A 15,611-nucleotide genomic window follows, 5' to 3' on the forward strand; every position below is an offset into this window, starting at 1 on the left:
CACATCGGGGCGTCGGCAGCACCGCGCATCGCGGGGGGGCCGGGCCGGGAGGCGGCTCCGGGGGCGCCACGGTGCCGTCGGCAGGCGAGGGGAGCGGAGGGCGAGAGGAGGGAGCGGCCGGAGTGCGGAGGTGAACAAGAGGCAGGTTACCGAGGTTAGTGCGCAGCGGGCTGTGGGGAAAGGGGATGGCGGGAGCCGCGGGCCGCTGGGCTGGGGGATAAGGGGGGAGAGAGGCCGCCTCCGGCCCGGGGTGTCGGCCGGTGGAGGGTAGAGGGGCTCGCCCGGGAACTGGCCGGGTGGGGGGGATCGGTGACAGCTGCCCCAGGGCGGCCGGGACCGTCGTAAAGTTGGGAGCTGCTCGATGGTCTGGCTTCAGCCAGGTCCCGCTGCTGGGTTCATGCCCGCCTTGTTCGTAGCCGGGGAATCTTGCCTGGAAGGCAGAAGCGAAAAGTGTGAGTGTTCAGAGTGGGAGCGTGTGCTGCGGGGCGAGCTGTGACAGTGCCCTGGCTTCCTGGCTCGGTAACGCCGTCTCAGCAGTCCTTGAATGAATTTAAATGCTCGCGATCTCGGGGGTGTGGGTTTTTTGGTTGTTGTTTTTTGGTTTTGGTTTTTTTGGTTTTGTTGTTTTGGTTTTTTTTAACCCAGTGGAAATAATTTAGTTTTGATACCATAGCAGTTTTATGTAAGTAGCAGTATCCCTCTCCCAGGCATGTCTAAGCACATACTGGAAATTGGGCAACTTTTAAAAATTAATCTTGATAATTCATGACTAGTCAGTCTACCTCTTATTTACAGTTTATATAGTATGCAGAGGATATACAGAGTCACGAAAACATACTCAGCAGAGTAAAGAACTAATACTACAGCTTAAATTGTTTGCACGGATCCCTCCATTATGACTAACCGTCCTTGATTGCACCTTCTTTGAGTGCATTTCTGTGCTTACCAGTTCCAGAAATGGAGCTTTAGTTGTAGACGTAACATCAATAATGTGCTGTAATTTAAGTACATTCACTAAAGAGAGAGACAGCTCTTGAGAGGATTTTGGCTGTAGAGGTTAGCAATGAGAAGAGCCTGTGTCTTCCTTACATGTATGGCTGTTTTATCCTTACTTTCATCACTTGATTTTCAGTGTGAAGTGTGGTGGATTAATTTCTCTTTAATCTCTTTTGCGTACAGAGGAAAATTTCTCTTCTTCCTTGGGGGGGAAACAGGCTTTAGTCATAAGGAAAGCAACAGTGGTTTTCAGCTACTTAGAACATGTGACTTGTTTCTACATAGAAACAAATTGGTAGCATTTATAGCAACTTTTTTTTTCTTTTTTTTGGTATATGTGGAAAGAATAAATGGTTGTATTTAGAAATAACAGGAGAGGTTTCTGAAAACTTTAATTCTGGGCTTTTCTGTGATCCTGTGCTCTGTCAATTCCTTCTTCAACAAATTTTACTTCAGTCCTTAATCAAAAAAATAATATATTTTAATAATACAGTGTATTATTCCTGAATTACAGTTTTTCTATAAGTCTACTAAAAAGCCAAACAATGTTGGTGGTGCTCTGTATTCATGTATATATGCATCAGCAGAGTATTACGAATTATGATTAATTTTAAAAGAAGTATTACAATGGTGGTGCTATAATAATAATATCAATAGCCAAACCCCAAAAGTTACGCAAGTTTTATGCAGTCCCTTTTGTTTTTTCTTGTGCCATACACATCTGGATAGGACTAGGTAGGTATGTATGTAAGTACATGATTTGGCTTATTGCACAAAACATGGAGTTTCCTGGACATAGTTACAGATTGCATGTGAGTTTTCATGTGTCTCTTATGTGTTCCCATCTGGCCTACGCACTTCAGAAAATTGAAGAAAACTAAGCATGTAAATATGAAAAGGAATGCCTTCTAAAGCTCTTATTCAATGGAACAACTATAAAAATGGTTTTAGAAAATGTCATTTTGTTCACTGTATAAAACCTTGTTAACGCTATGGTTTTATTTTGCCCTGAACAATTTTTTACTCCTGGTCTGTGACATCTCTGCTGTGATTGCTTATCCCTATGTTTCTTTTTGTTTCGGTAGTAGGGCTTTGTTTATTAATCATTAACTAGTTTGGCTAGCAAGTTTTGTGATTTTTTTGTTGTTGTTGTTTATTTGTTGTTTATTTTTTTTAAGAGCCTTTTTGTTTTGTGTATTGGAGGGATATTTTTGTTGGATTTTTTTGCATTGGGGGTGTTGTTCATTTGTTTTTGAGGGGTTTTGTTTGTTGGATTTATTTTTGCTGTTCAGATGTCATGTAGTTACCGTTACCTGAGTAGTTCATTAACTTCTCCGTGGAATCTGGTAACTAGAGGTTGCTGTCGGCAGTTGTCACTGTTGAAGTTTTGTCAGCTTTGCTAAGGTGACTCATGCCAGTAAGAAGGAAAATTGAGAAGCTGGAGGTTACTGATAGGTGTACTGAACCAGTTACGTTTCTAATCATATTACTGTCTTTGCATAATTGGTAATGACACATAGCAAAGAAAGATCTGTTTTACTTGAAAAGCAGCCCTGTGGAAATTCTGAAATGTTCAAAATGACATGGAAAATTCTGTTTTCAACATCATTATCATCAGGCAAGACTTTTACTGCTTTTGCTTCCTCATCCCAAAATATAATACCAATAGATTTCCATGGAGCATTATAGAAATCACACTGTAAATTTTAGGGGGAAAGATTATTTCATGCAAGATTATATTACATTTTACACTGAAAGTTCAAGCCAGAGATGTCTAGCTAATGTTTAACAACTGCTGTTTCCTTCATAACTGCTAAATGTCCTCCAGAATTATTGGAAACGGACACGTTAGTCTTTGTGACAATGGAAGGCCAAGTGCAAGGTCTCCACTTGGGTCAGGGCAACTCCTGGTATTGATACAGGTGAAGGGGTTGAGAGCAGCCCTGCTGAGGAGAACTCAACAGTACTTTTGGATGAAAAACTGGACGTAAGCTGGCAGTCTGCCCTTGCAGCCCAGAAAGCCAATTGTATCCTGGGCTGCATCAAAAGCAGCATGGCCAGCAGGACGAGGGAGGGGATTCTGCCCCTCTGCTCTGCCCTGGTTGAGAGAGACCCCACCTGGGATGCTGCATCCAGCTCTGGGGCCCCTCAAACAGCCAAGACATGAATCTGTGGGAGTGGGTCTGGGGGAGGGACACAAATGTGGAGCAGCTCTCCTGTTGCTGTTGACCTCATTTTAGAGAGACAAGGCACAGTCTTTTAAGGAGCGAAAAAAGCTAGAACTTTATTTTATATATCCCTTTATATAGAGTTCTATAAACCCTCCTGTGTCTATGGTAACAAGCTGCCATCTCATAGTAATTGGTCAGTCTTGAACTGTGTAAGAAAGGGTTGTTTTTGAGATACTGTTTTCATTCTTAAAGCTGAGACAGTTGGAATTGTTGAAACAGGTGGAGGAAAAGAGTCTTAATCTGTAGAATTCTTTCTCAGGGAAACAAGTTGTTTTTTGCTGTTGCAGGCTTTTGTTTTCATGAAGAGCTGTTAGCTTTCCCCCAGCTATGTTGGACTAGGATTTAGTTTGTGAGGCCTTATACAGGCCCGCTGTTTGCCAGCACACTCTCCTGAAGAAAGGCTCAGAGAGTTGGGATTGCTCACCTTGGATCAGAAAAGGCTCTGAGGAGATGCTGTTGCAACCTTTAGGTGTATAAAGAGAGCCCACAAGAGAAAGTTTTTACTGGGGCCTGTTTTTACCGGACAAGGAACAAGAGTTTTTAACTTTTAGATAAGGCAAACACTTCTTTTGACCTAAAGCCTATTTGTAGTACTACTAATATTCTTTACAGGAACTGAATTTTCTTTACAGGGTTTTGTTGAAGTTTCTCAAGAGAGATTTTCATTTGGTGGTTTCCTTAGATTAGTATTTTAAACGAGGTAAATTCTGAACTGTTCCTGTCGGAGGATAATTGCAGTTAAAATATGGGATGGGTGGGGGCTTATGGAGCAGCTGTGTTACAGTGTTACAAAGAAAGTTACTCTTGTAACTTTTCCTGTTTAATTCTGTACTGATAAGGAAGACCAGGGGACAAAATTAATCCTTTGAAAGGGTGTGTATTTGTGCATAAACTTACACCTAGAAATCAATGTTTGCACACAACATTCAGTATAATAACATTATTCTTTGACAATAACTTAGTGTAGTTTATATATTACATAGTCACAACTGAGGCATTATATTACTAATTCTGTATAAAAATAGTTTTTATGTGCAGGCTTCTGTGTTGGAAAAAAATTTATTAAATTTATTGAGGATTTTCCCTACTTAAAGGAGTTTCCCAGTGGCTTGTGATTACCCTTTTGACACACCTGAAAAACTTGCAGTAGACGTGATATGGAAGACTCCCTATGCTTTCTCTGCCTAGCTGAGTGCAGTGACTTTAAGGGGTATGGGGCAATGGTGACAAGTTCCTGCCCAATGCCATAGAGGTGTGGCTCTTCTGTGACTGCCTTACCTTCCCAAATGCCTTTACATAATACTTAAGAGCCTCTGCACATGAAACCAAACAGTAACAAGGATGATGGTTCATCTAGTTGGTGCTGCCAAGGTTAAGCTGACCTGTACCCTGCATCAAATCTGCTCCCACAAAGCAAAAAGGATGGCTCATTGTCACAGGAGACTCCCTTCTGAAGGGAGCAGAAGGCTCAAAGAGAAAGACCCACTTCTCAGGGAAGTCTCTTGCTTCTCTGAGGCCTGGGTTAAAGATGTGGGGAGAAAGTGTCCTATTCTGGTATGGCACTCAGACTAATATCCAGTATTGATTTTATTTTATTTTTTTCAGGTAGTCAGTGGTGAAGTTGTAAAAAGAAGTATGAGGGCAGTGAAGAGAAACTTCAGGGCCTTGGTGAAGGAATCAGGAGCACAAGTAGTGTGCTTCTCTATCCTTTCAGTTGCAGGGAATGATGATGTTGCCAAGCCTTCTGGCGACAGACAGTGTACACCTATCTCAAAGGGAAAAAAATATCTTTGCACAGGAGTTACAAGGGCTCATTAGAAAAGCTTGAACTAGACTTGAAGGGGGAAACTGATAAAACCAGGCTCACTAGAGATAAGCCTGGGGGCAGCACACCCATGTTTGAGGGACGGTGTGCTAGTGATGTCCTTTGATCTTCCATTTCAGTGAAGACAGGGGATAAAGATCCATGTGGCAGCAAAGACCAGTGGTTATTCATGTGTTAGAAACCACAGAAGCATCTGAGATTGGTCATACAGGAATTAGGAATTCTTCCCCAAAAAAGGTGGAGGTATAATTAGCCTGACTGAAGTGCTTCTGCTCCAGTGCATGCAGCACAGGCAACAAACAGGAGGAGCTGTAAGCCATTGTGCAGCAGGAAAATTATGGTATAATTGTCATTACAGAAACTGGTCATTGTGTGATGACTCACAACTGGAGGGCTGCAGTGAATGGCTGTAAACTCTTCAGAAGGGAGAGGCAAGGAAGGAGAAGCAGTGGAATAGCCCTGTGTTTTAGGGAGTGCTGGGATTCTCTAGAGCTTAATTATGGTGCCAATACGGTTATTGATGGGTGAGAAGGAGTGGTAAGGCCAGCATGCAGATATCCTGGTTGGGAGTCTCTTACATCTAGCCAGCTTACAAAAGCAAACAAAACATTCTCTGAGCAACTGTGAGAAGTTTTACCATCACTAGCCCTTGTTCTCCTGGGGAACTTCAAATCTCCAGATGTCTCCTGGAAATACAATGCAGTGGAAAGGAAACAGTCTAGAGGAAGCAGGTCCCTGAGTGTCTGGAAGAGAACTTCCTGACTCAGTTGACGAGTAAGCCAGCTAGGGAAGGTGTCCTGCTGGACTTACTGTTCGCAAACAGAGAAGCATTTGTGGGTGATGCGATGATTGGAGGCTGTCTTGGGCACAGTGATTGTGAAATTACAGTTTTCAATTCTTGAAGAAGTAAGGAGGGAGTCAGGATTATCTTGGGAGCTGTTAGCTTGGACTTCTGGAGGGCAGACCAGCGTATTGAGGAGACTGGTTGAAAAACTTCTGGGAGGCATTCCTAAAAGGGAGAGAAGTCCAGGGAAGATAGACATTTTTGAAGAAAGAAATCCTAGAAGTGCAGAAGCGGGCTGTCGCCATTTGCCTAAAGAAGAGCTGTTGGGGAAGTAGACCAGCCTGACTGAACAGTGTTCTGGTTTGAGATCAGGAGAAATAGGAGAGTCTATGGCCTCTGACCAGCAGCTCAGGAGGACTACGAGGTTATCCAGGGAGAAAATTAGAAGGGCCAATTAGAACTTAATCTGGCTACTGCTGTAAAAGTTGATAAAAAGTGTTTCTATTAATATACCAGTAACAAAAGGAAGGCCTAAGAGAATCCTTTTCCTTTACTGGATGAGAGGGCAAACAAAGTGACAAAAGATAAGGAAATAGTCTGAGGTACTTAATGCTTTCTTTTCCTCCGTTTTTAATAGCATGACCGGCTGTTCTCTGGGTACCCAGTGCCCTGAGCTGGAATAAAGAGACAAGGAGCGGAATGAAGGCTCTGTAATCCAAAGGGAAAGGCTCAGAGATCTTCTATGCCACTGGCACACTCTCAAGTCTATGAGGCTGGGTGGGATCCACTCAAGGCTACTGATGGCACTGGCAGAAGTGCTCACTGAACCACTTTCCATCATTTACCGGCAATCCTGGTTAACAGTGGAGATCCCAGGTGACTGCAGGTTAGCAAATCTGACACTCATGTTCAAGAAGGGTTGGAAGGAACATCTGGGGAGCTACAGGCTTGTAAGCCTGACCTCAGGGCCAAGGAATCTCATGGAGCAGATCATCTTGAGAGCCATTCCATGGCACATACAGGACAGCCAGGGGATCAGGCCCAGCCAGCATGGGTTTTTGAAAGCCAGGTCCTGCTAGACCAAGCTTATCTTCTAGGACAGAGTAACCTGTTTAGTGGATGAGTAAAAGGCTGCAGAAGTTGTCTACCTAGATGTCAGTAAAGCCTTTGACATCATTTCTCACAACATTCTCCTGGAGAACTGTTTCCACTGGCATACTCTTCTCTGGGCAAGAAAAAAGTGTCTGGATGTCCAGGCTCACAGAGTGATGGTGGATAGAGTTACATCCAGTTGGTGGCTGGTCCCTAGTGTTCCCCAAGGCTCACAGTTGTGGTCTGTGCTATTGAATGTCTTCACTGATGGGTCTGGAGGATGGGATCCAGTGCACCCTCAGTCAGTTTGCAGACAACACCAAGCTGTGTGAAACTGTTGATTTGCTGGAGGGTAGGAAGGCTCTGCAGCAGGATCTGGACAAGCTGGATCGATGGCTGAGGCCAGTGGTATGAGGTTCAACAAGGGTGAGTGCTGGATCCTGCCCTTGGGTCACAACAGCCTGATGAAGCACTATAGGCATGGCATGAGTGGCTGGAAAGCTGCCTGCCAGAAAAGAACCTGGGGCTTTGGTCAACATGATGTCAGCTAGGGGTAGCCTGTGATATAACTTAGTGGAAAAGTAGTAAAAATGATTGTGTCTAATTGTGAAAATTCTTACACAGTTAAATTTTGGTGGTAATTATCTTAATTAAAATAATTACTTTTGTAAAATGTCCTATAGGGATGTTAGTAATCTCTCACTTCCCCCTTCCCATCCCTACCTTTCTTGAGTAAAGATGTAGTTCTGGAGGTCTCAAAGCTCTTTTGGGGGAAATACACTTAATGTATAATGCTAATTATATATGTTTTAATGGCATATTTCTTGACTGGTTTATATAGTCTCTGATCAATTGTGATTAAATGGACATAAGTTGGAAACTGATTCTCTGCCACAAGTACTTCACCTCATAATCACTTTTCTTGGAATTTAGCATAGAGAAAATAATTAGATTTTTCTAGTTTATAATTCTGCTTTTTAAACAAGCCCTTCTTGTTCTTATAGCAAGTACTATAAGAGATAGTAGGAACATTGTGTCCTGTTTGTATCCTGGTTTTGACCTTGGTTGCAAATAACTACAAATGAAATAACTTGGAGGAGAAAATTCTGTTTGATGTATTTATTAGTTTTAGTCCACTTCAGATTTCTGCTTCAGGGACATTCCATAGATGTTAGTTTTATTTCAAATGGATTTCTGCCCTTTTATTTCAAATGGATTTCTAAGAGGAATTTTTGATGACAAAGTTATAAATGGTATATTTGGTACAAATGTTGTGGTACAAAAATGTTGTGTAGAAACTCAAAACTGACTGTATTAAAAAAACCAATAGTATATTTTTTAGGATGCTCAGATGAAACACTGATGATGATAATTGAAATATTATGAACGAGCCTTTAGAGAAATAGCTGGAAAACTATGAGAAAATGTTATGATACATACTTGTCAATGTTTTTGCAACTAAAATACATCAAATCCTGGTACTATGCAAATTTATTGTGGACTTAAGAATAGGAACTGTAGGACAATTATAGTTTATTAATGAACTCTTCTCTCTACGAAGAGTTTGACTGTTACTGTACTGCTGTGATATGCAGTTGTATGTTTTTCTTTGTACTTCTGTTAGTTACTATGTGTGTAAGATGTGCAAGGCTGGCTGCACACATCAGGACTAATATTTGACAGTATCAACCTGTAAATGCTGTTGCAATGGAATTTTCCCCATAAGTATTTTTTTTTCATTAAAGAAAAAAATATTATTTCTTATTTCTTGCCTCTGTAAATTACTTGCAGAATTGTAATTTTTTAGCATTTTTTTTTTTTTAAATCCAGGTGGCTCTGTTGTGTTCTAGATCTCTAAGCAGCTGAGGGACAAGGGAATGTGTTGATCTCTGTTTTTCTCTTCTATGTTGAAAGACTACAGACAGACATGTAGAAATGTTCTGGCAGAGTACAGCCCAGAAAATATGTTGTTAATTTCTTGAATGAAAAATGGTGAATTTCATCAATGTTGTGAAGAAGCTGCAGAAATATGTACCTACTAAACTATAAAGATCAAAGTTCCGGCTGCACTAATAATGCAGGTTATACATTTTAAAATTCCAAGAACTTCACAGACTGATGGAGTTATCTATATATCTATAGGTTGGGGATTTTGATATTTTAAAGCTCAAATCTTGAGACCCAGCTGTATAGCTGACATCATGATAGTGAAACACAATTCTTCAGCAATGATCTGGCACATTTATTCTGTAGAAATAGATCTACTGCAAAATTGTACTAGCAAATCTAGGTCTTTGAAGCATTGTGAGTTAAATATTCAAAGACAAAGCATTTGTTCTTTCTGAAAGAATTCCTGTTACTTGCATTCTCTGAAAGTTTGTGTATGGAAGGACACAGCCTGCAGTACTGAGACATTCCTAATAGCTCTGTAGCTTATTGCAGTATAAATATACAACGGCTGTTAATTTAGGCCCTTTTCCCAGACTTCTTGAGAGTCACTGACACAGATACTTTGTGTATTTAGTTCTCCATATTTAGAAGGATATGTTGGAGAGAAATCTTTCATTGGAGCTATTTCAGTGAGTCACCAAGTGCAAACTGCCCATTAAAAAAATACTGAAGAGGTTTGATTTGGTGACTTGTGTGTTGAAGTACAAGTTCTTTGTAACATCCCATTTACCAACCTGTTAATTAGTTAAAATTAAACTGCATTGAAGTCCTTTATCCTTTTCAGGACATGGTAATTAGTATTCAGTAAAATTAAGTAGTGCAGCTTTGCATTTATAATATTAATTAACTACCTGGATGAGGTGATGGAGTGCAGTGTCAGCAAGCTTGTTGATGACACCGTGGTTGTGTGGGCTGGAGGGCAGGGCTGCTCCTCTTAGAGACCTTGACAGGCTGGAGAAATGGGCTGACAAGACCCTTGTGGTTGGTGTTCAGCAGAATCTGAACACAGGAACAGAATAGCTCTACACAGTAGTACAGGCTGGGAACTGATGGCTGGAGAGCAGCATCCCAGCAAATGACGTCGCTTTGCTGGTGGACACTGGGTTGAATGTGAGTCAGCCAGGTACCTTTGAGCAAGAATGAAGCCAATCACTGAGAGAAGTGAGTATTTCTGTCAGCTTGGCATTTGTGTGATGGCATCAAAAATAGTGTCTAGTTTTGTGCTTCTTGGTGCAGGAGAGGAGCTGACGTTCTGAAGCAGGCCTAGAGGAAGACTGCCAGGATAATTAGGGTAGAAAAGCACATAATGCAAAAAGAAAAGCTGGAAGAGCTGAGTGTCCTCTGTTCAAAGGAGACTAGGGCAGTGGATCTTGTTTTCAGTTAATGTGAGGGTACAGAGAAGACAGAACTAGACTCTTCTTGGAGGAGCTGGGTGACAGGGCTAGAGACAACAGAAAAAGTTGAAGCAAAGGATGTTTCAATTAGACATTAAGAAAAAATTTCATTATTAAGGTGGTCAGATGTTGGGATAAGTAGTCTGAAGAGACTGTGGGATCTCCACACTTGGAGATACTCTGAACTTCAGTGAGAATGGCACTGAGGAGCCTTTGAAGCTCTGAAGATTGCCTTAAGTAAAGGATAGAAGCTGTTGACCTCCAGAGGTTCCTTGTAGTGTAAATTCGTGCTTGCTCCATATCTCATGATATGGTTGCACAACTGTTTTCTCCCTCCTCTGCATACAACTGGGTCTGACCCAGATGATGTGTTTGGCCCAGAGAGCTGTGGAGTTCTGTAGAAGAGAACAGTATTGTCATCTTAAATAAACTGTACTATTTGGCTCAAACCCTGATTTTTAACCTGACTTCTGTGTAGTCAAAGATTTTAAGTGATCAGTTTAATGCTTTGAATTTTCACGAGTCTGTCATGAAATAGACTAATCCTTAATGAGATTTTTTTCCAAAGTGTTGGATGTAAGGCATTTTTTTCTGTAATATTCTATTTCATTTTTTTCTATTAGTAGAAGTAGAGCAATTACTGGTGCATTCTTTCAGGCAATGAAATAAATTAATAATTGGAATTGGAATACTGGCTTATTCTGGGTTTTATTTGTTTGTTGAGGTTGGGTATTTTTCGTGTGGTTGGTTTGTTTGGGTTTTTTTTTCCCCCCAAAACTCATGAATTCAGACTTTCTCAATAAGGAAGCTGCTTTAAGTTTATAATTACTCGCTCAATAGAGAAAGTTTATTATTACTTACATAGAAAGTTAAATTCGCTTGTCTGGAATAGGAGTTAGACAGGCAGCATGTTCTAGCATAAAATACTTTATTGTAATCTTTAATTTAAAAGGGATAATTTGGATGGTTATTCTTTGTTACTCTGGATTTATTTGCAATGTAAAGTGTGCAAACCTTAATGAAACAGTCACATTATTTTACTATAAATATGATGTAAGTTGTCTCTTGATTTGTCTTTGTTTCATAGTAATGCCTTTTAAGTTCATTCAGAAACCCTGGGGGTTTTTTGCTGCATGTATATATGTATTGCTTTATGTATATATGAGTAAGAAATCAATACAGAGAACCAGAGTTTTGAAATAAGTCCTTAAGAAGATGATTGGTTCTTTTTTATACCCCCCCCTTCTTTTAGCTATGTGTATAATTTTCTACTATATAAATAGATGATGAAGACAATGAGTCAAATTTCTCTTTTAATTAGTCACAAGTCTGAAAAATATACTGAATTAATTTCAGTTTTGTTAGGTTGTGGTATTAGGGTAGCTGTGAAGAGTTAGTGATAATTATGTCCTTCATTATTTTGGAAATATACAAATGTTCTCAATTTTAGAATCTACTCATGAGTGCAAGGGAAGAAATCCTACAACCCAAATTAATGTATTTTTTGGGAATAACTTCTGTATGAATAATATAATTTCTAGGAAAACCAAACAGTATTTTCTGTGAATCTTCAGCATGTTTTAGCTTCTTCAAAAGAATGATGACATTCAGATCAAAGCACACTGGGTTGGTGCTAAATGGAGGTGTTCAAAAAAATTTTTTGAAGCATAAAACCTCAGTATGAACTTTGAACAGAAAAATATTCTTGGAACAGTCTACCCATGGCTTACTGTGAAACTAAATCCTTTCACATTCCTAAAAGCCAGACAGTCCACCCTAATCATGCCTTGTTTTAGTTATTGTATACTTTATTTTCCCCAGTACTGCCTGAGCCTGCTTACTGTAACTGTGATATGATTCCTGTTCTCTTTCTAAACTGCCCACCTCGCTGCTGTATCCAAACAGCTGAGGGCACACAATGTTCTGATGCAATAATCATATGTTGTGGCCCCAGTTCCCTACAGTTGAGGGATAACAAATCATTTTTATTTAAATCTGCTACATTCTATGAAATGAAAGTGGCTTTTAAATCTATCCACACAGAGTTGAAGATATGAGAGCAGTATTCTGTTTTCAAAATTGATTCAATGAGATATGAGGCTGCAAATGCAAAGCTTTGGGCTTTTTAAGATACAGTTTGCCATTCTGATTTATTAGGGAATAAGATTTCCATGGCACTCAGACACTTGATTACATCCTGAAAAAATGAGCAAGCTTTTTTGCATAGGTGGAGTATATGCCTTTTAGAGTAGTGGTTCCATCGTTCCCATTTCCTGGAACATTCCAGCCTCATGCCTTTCTGTTGCAACACAATAGGTTTTCATGTAAACCACTCAAACCTTTGAAAAGGGAGTCTCCTTTATTTATTTCCTTTCTTTATAGAGGTATATTTTGATTACTGTATATTGTTAGTCATGGCTGGTTTTTAAGTTGTTATATGTTTGCTTCAGAGATACTTCTTACTTTACTTTATAACAAAAGGTCTTCAATTTCTCTCATTTCTTGTCTATTGCTTTTTTCACCTTCTGTATTTTCTAGAGAGTAGTTTAGTGCAATTGGAACATCCTTCTTGCTGTGCAGGATGCTGTATGAGTACATAGAGTGATACCAGAGTAAATTTTTAAAGCTGTTTGTGCCTGTTGAAATTTTCAGAAGACCTTAAAACTTAAATCTTCTAATGAATATTTCAAGCCTACTGATAAAGTATTGTTTCTTCATGTCTAGCAGCAATTGAAAAATCAGCTCCAGGGATTGTTCCCCCAGCAAGTTTTAAATATATTATGAAATATGGTGCAACAGGATTAGCATTATAGGGGGAAAGAAGACATTGTTCTTAAACATCTCTCTTTCCCAAAGTGCAGGTGGAGAGGGACTAAATTAGATATATTTCTCATCTCTCTGCCTTTCAAGACTGTATTTGTTCAAAAAGCTTTGTGCCAGTTTAGTAGACTTTGTTCTCACTGGAGTCCTGCTGGTCTCCTGCAGCTACACTAAACCTTTTTCACCAATACCTGCTTTTTGACTGTCAGGGCTTGAATTTTTCCCTTTAGTAAATGCAAGCTCACCTTTGTCCTTTCACTGCCTATTTGAGAGGGATTTTAGTTGTCTTTCCACACAGGTCTTGCTTGCCCAGTGTCAGACACCTGAACAGCATCAGCTGCTGCTATTAACAGTTGTGAGGTTTTGCTTTGTGAAATTAAAACTGTACTCAGACAGGGGTACCTGTTTTGCTGACATTTTTGTAAAGGGCTGAGGTGAAGTGGCTATATCAGTTATTCGTTGTGAGTTTCTATCCTGATATAATTTGATATTCTTTTGTACACTGCCCATCATGGGTTATTGCAGGCTTAGGTGCAGTTTGCAGCAGCCAGTGCTGCCCTTGGTACTGTGATGCATGCACACTCTCCCACCATCTCTATGCATGCCCACTCCACCCAACAACATCTTCTAGTTCATGCTCCATCCACTATCCCTTTCTGAGTGTATGGCTGCTGTCAGAGTAACAGCTGATAAAATAATGCTGGACTACAAAAGAAATTTCATGAAAACTGTTTTGACTTTAGCTAATGCAGTGGTACAGCCTTGCCTCTAGCAACCAACTGTGGGCTCAGCAGTTTGCACATTGGTGATGATTCCACCTCTGTCTGCACTTCAGTATGAATAAACACTGTTCTGAAAGTATTTCCACTCCATACAGTATGCAGGCTACAAACAGTCCTACCTCCCTATCACTGCTGCCATGCTCTGGCTGTTTGGACCATCAGCATCCAGGAAAAAAAACCCAGAAGAGGGAATTAATCTGAGTTAGATCCATTCTGCTCCTCTGTACAGTCACTAAAATAAACCTACAAGGGAAATTGTGGAAATATGGATGAACAGAGGGAGTGGATCAGAAACAAAAAGGGCAGTATCAGCTCTGATATCAATTAAAACCACTTAAGAAACTAGTGTAAGTTTCTCAAGCAACATTTGTGTCATAAAGATACTGGAGGCAGATTTCCAGCTTGCTAAGTGCATGCTTCATAGTAACTATAAAAATTACTTCATAAATTCTGAAGCTTTCAGGGAAGTCTGATAGAGTTTTCACACTGGTCTGGGCAGGGAAGTGGGCCCTGGGGAGGAGAACAACCCTAGAAAAGAAGTAGTAGAGAGGAAAAAGAAATGCACTTTTTTGTGGCTTTTTTCTGGTGGAGAGTGGAGGCTGGGAATGTTCTCTTGTGGTGCCTTTTACTTTACAAGCAGAAAGAACTACTCTTAAATAAGTGCCTGCATGTTACATTAGCACTGGAGCAGGTTTTTCACAGGGCAGTCACCAAGGGATTCCTGAGCATCACAGCTCTTCAAGCTGCTGAGACTAATACAGCTGGTTCCCCCAGCTTTCCTCTCGTCTGCCACTGCTTGTCTTTGCTCGTGCAAATCTCTGCAACTGGCAGTGGGATTTTTCTTTTAACAAACTGTATTCTTGGACCTTATCCCAGTGGATTTCTGTCTCATTTTCAGACAGCCAAATATAAGTTTGCTAGTACCTAGTAAATGCTGGATTGATCATTGAAATTTTCCTAGGCATAGGTCAGGCTGCATAAGAGTCAGAACTGCTTCATGGTAGAGGAGGCTCAATGGGCTTGTCAAGCTGAAAAAGAGACGTGGTGACTTAACAGACAGCAGTAAACTCGCTCTTCTACATCAGCAGGCTGGATTCCATAGTCTCAGGTGGCCATGCACCATCTTGGGCTGGGTATCTGCTGTCAGTGCTTAGCAGACAGGTGTGGTAGACTTTAAAGTCTTCCCTTCCATGAGGAGGCATGCCTAGCTGTGGAGGCAGCAAGAAGGGAACGCATGTCCCAGTCCCAGCAGCACCACCACAGCAGGGAAAGCCCATGTGCAGATGTCCTCTGTGACTTTGTGAGCGGCATTCGGAAATAGCACTGGCTGAGAACCTCCTGTGCAGTGTCACTGACACCTCCCGCGTCAGGAGGGTGACCTGGATCTTTCTGTTCTGCAGGACCTCCCTGTCTAATGTAGCAGGAAATAAGGAACACAGAGGTCCTAAAAGTCACCTTACCTAACCAGAAGTACCGGCTCCACAGGTGAGGTAGCTGTGCTTCAGCACTCTGTCATTCTTTCCTTATGACTCCAGGAACTCTATGAAGTAGATGTGGATGGAACAGAGGCAGTCATGAACATAAACTGTGTGAACTCCCCATTATGTATTTTGATAGTAGCTGGTGGCGTGAGCAAGCAATATTAGAAACAAAGGGAATGTAAGTCTAGTAAATGCTGCTTTTCAGAATGCTTGCTTGCCAGCCCTGTAACCATCTGTAAAAAAAAGATAAGGCAGC

At 40.8% G+C, this 15,611-nt stretch overlaps 1 protein-coding gene across 7 annotated transcripts in view; it reads left to right on the top strand.

Moving 5' to 3' along the window:
• The window catches only part of ANKIB1 (ankyrin repeat and IBR domain containing 1), an 87,725-nt gene that overhangs the window by 285 nt on the left and 71,829 nt on the right, over positions 1–15,611 (top strand). The window contains exon 1 of one of the 7 annotated variants that reach the window (XM_018909402.3): positions 42–154. The exons of 3 other annotated variants lie outside the window; for them this stretch is intronic. The gene's annotated coding sequence lies outside the window, so the exon portion shown is untranslated. Of the gene's footprint in view, positions 1–41; positions 155–6,499; positions 6,723–9,835; positions 10,040–15,340; positions 15,360–15,611 lie in introns of those variants that run through there. 3 more of the 7 variants (XM_050971815.1, XM_018909403.3, XM_050971816.1) reach the window with 3 other exon arrangements.

Source organism: Serinus canaria, chromosome 2, assembly GCF_022539315.1.
Source record: "Serinus canaria isolate serCan28SL12 chromosome 2, serCan2020, whole genome shotgun sequence".
Taxonomy (NCBI): Eukaryota; Metazoa; Chordata; class Aves; order Passeriformes; family Fringillidae; genus Serinus; species Serinus canaria.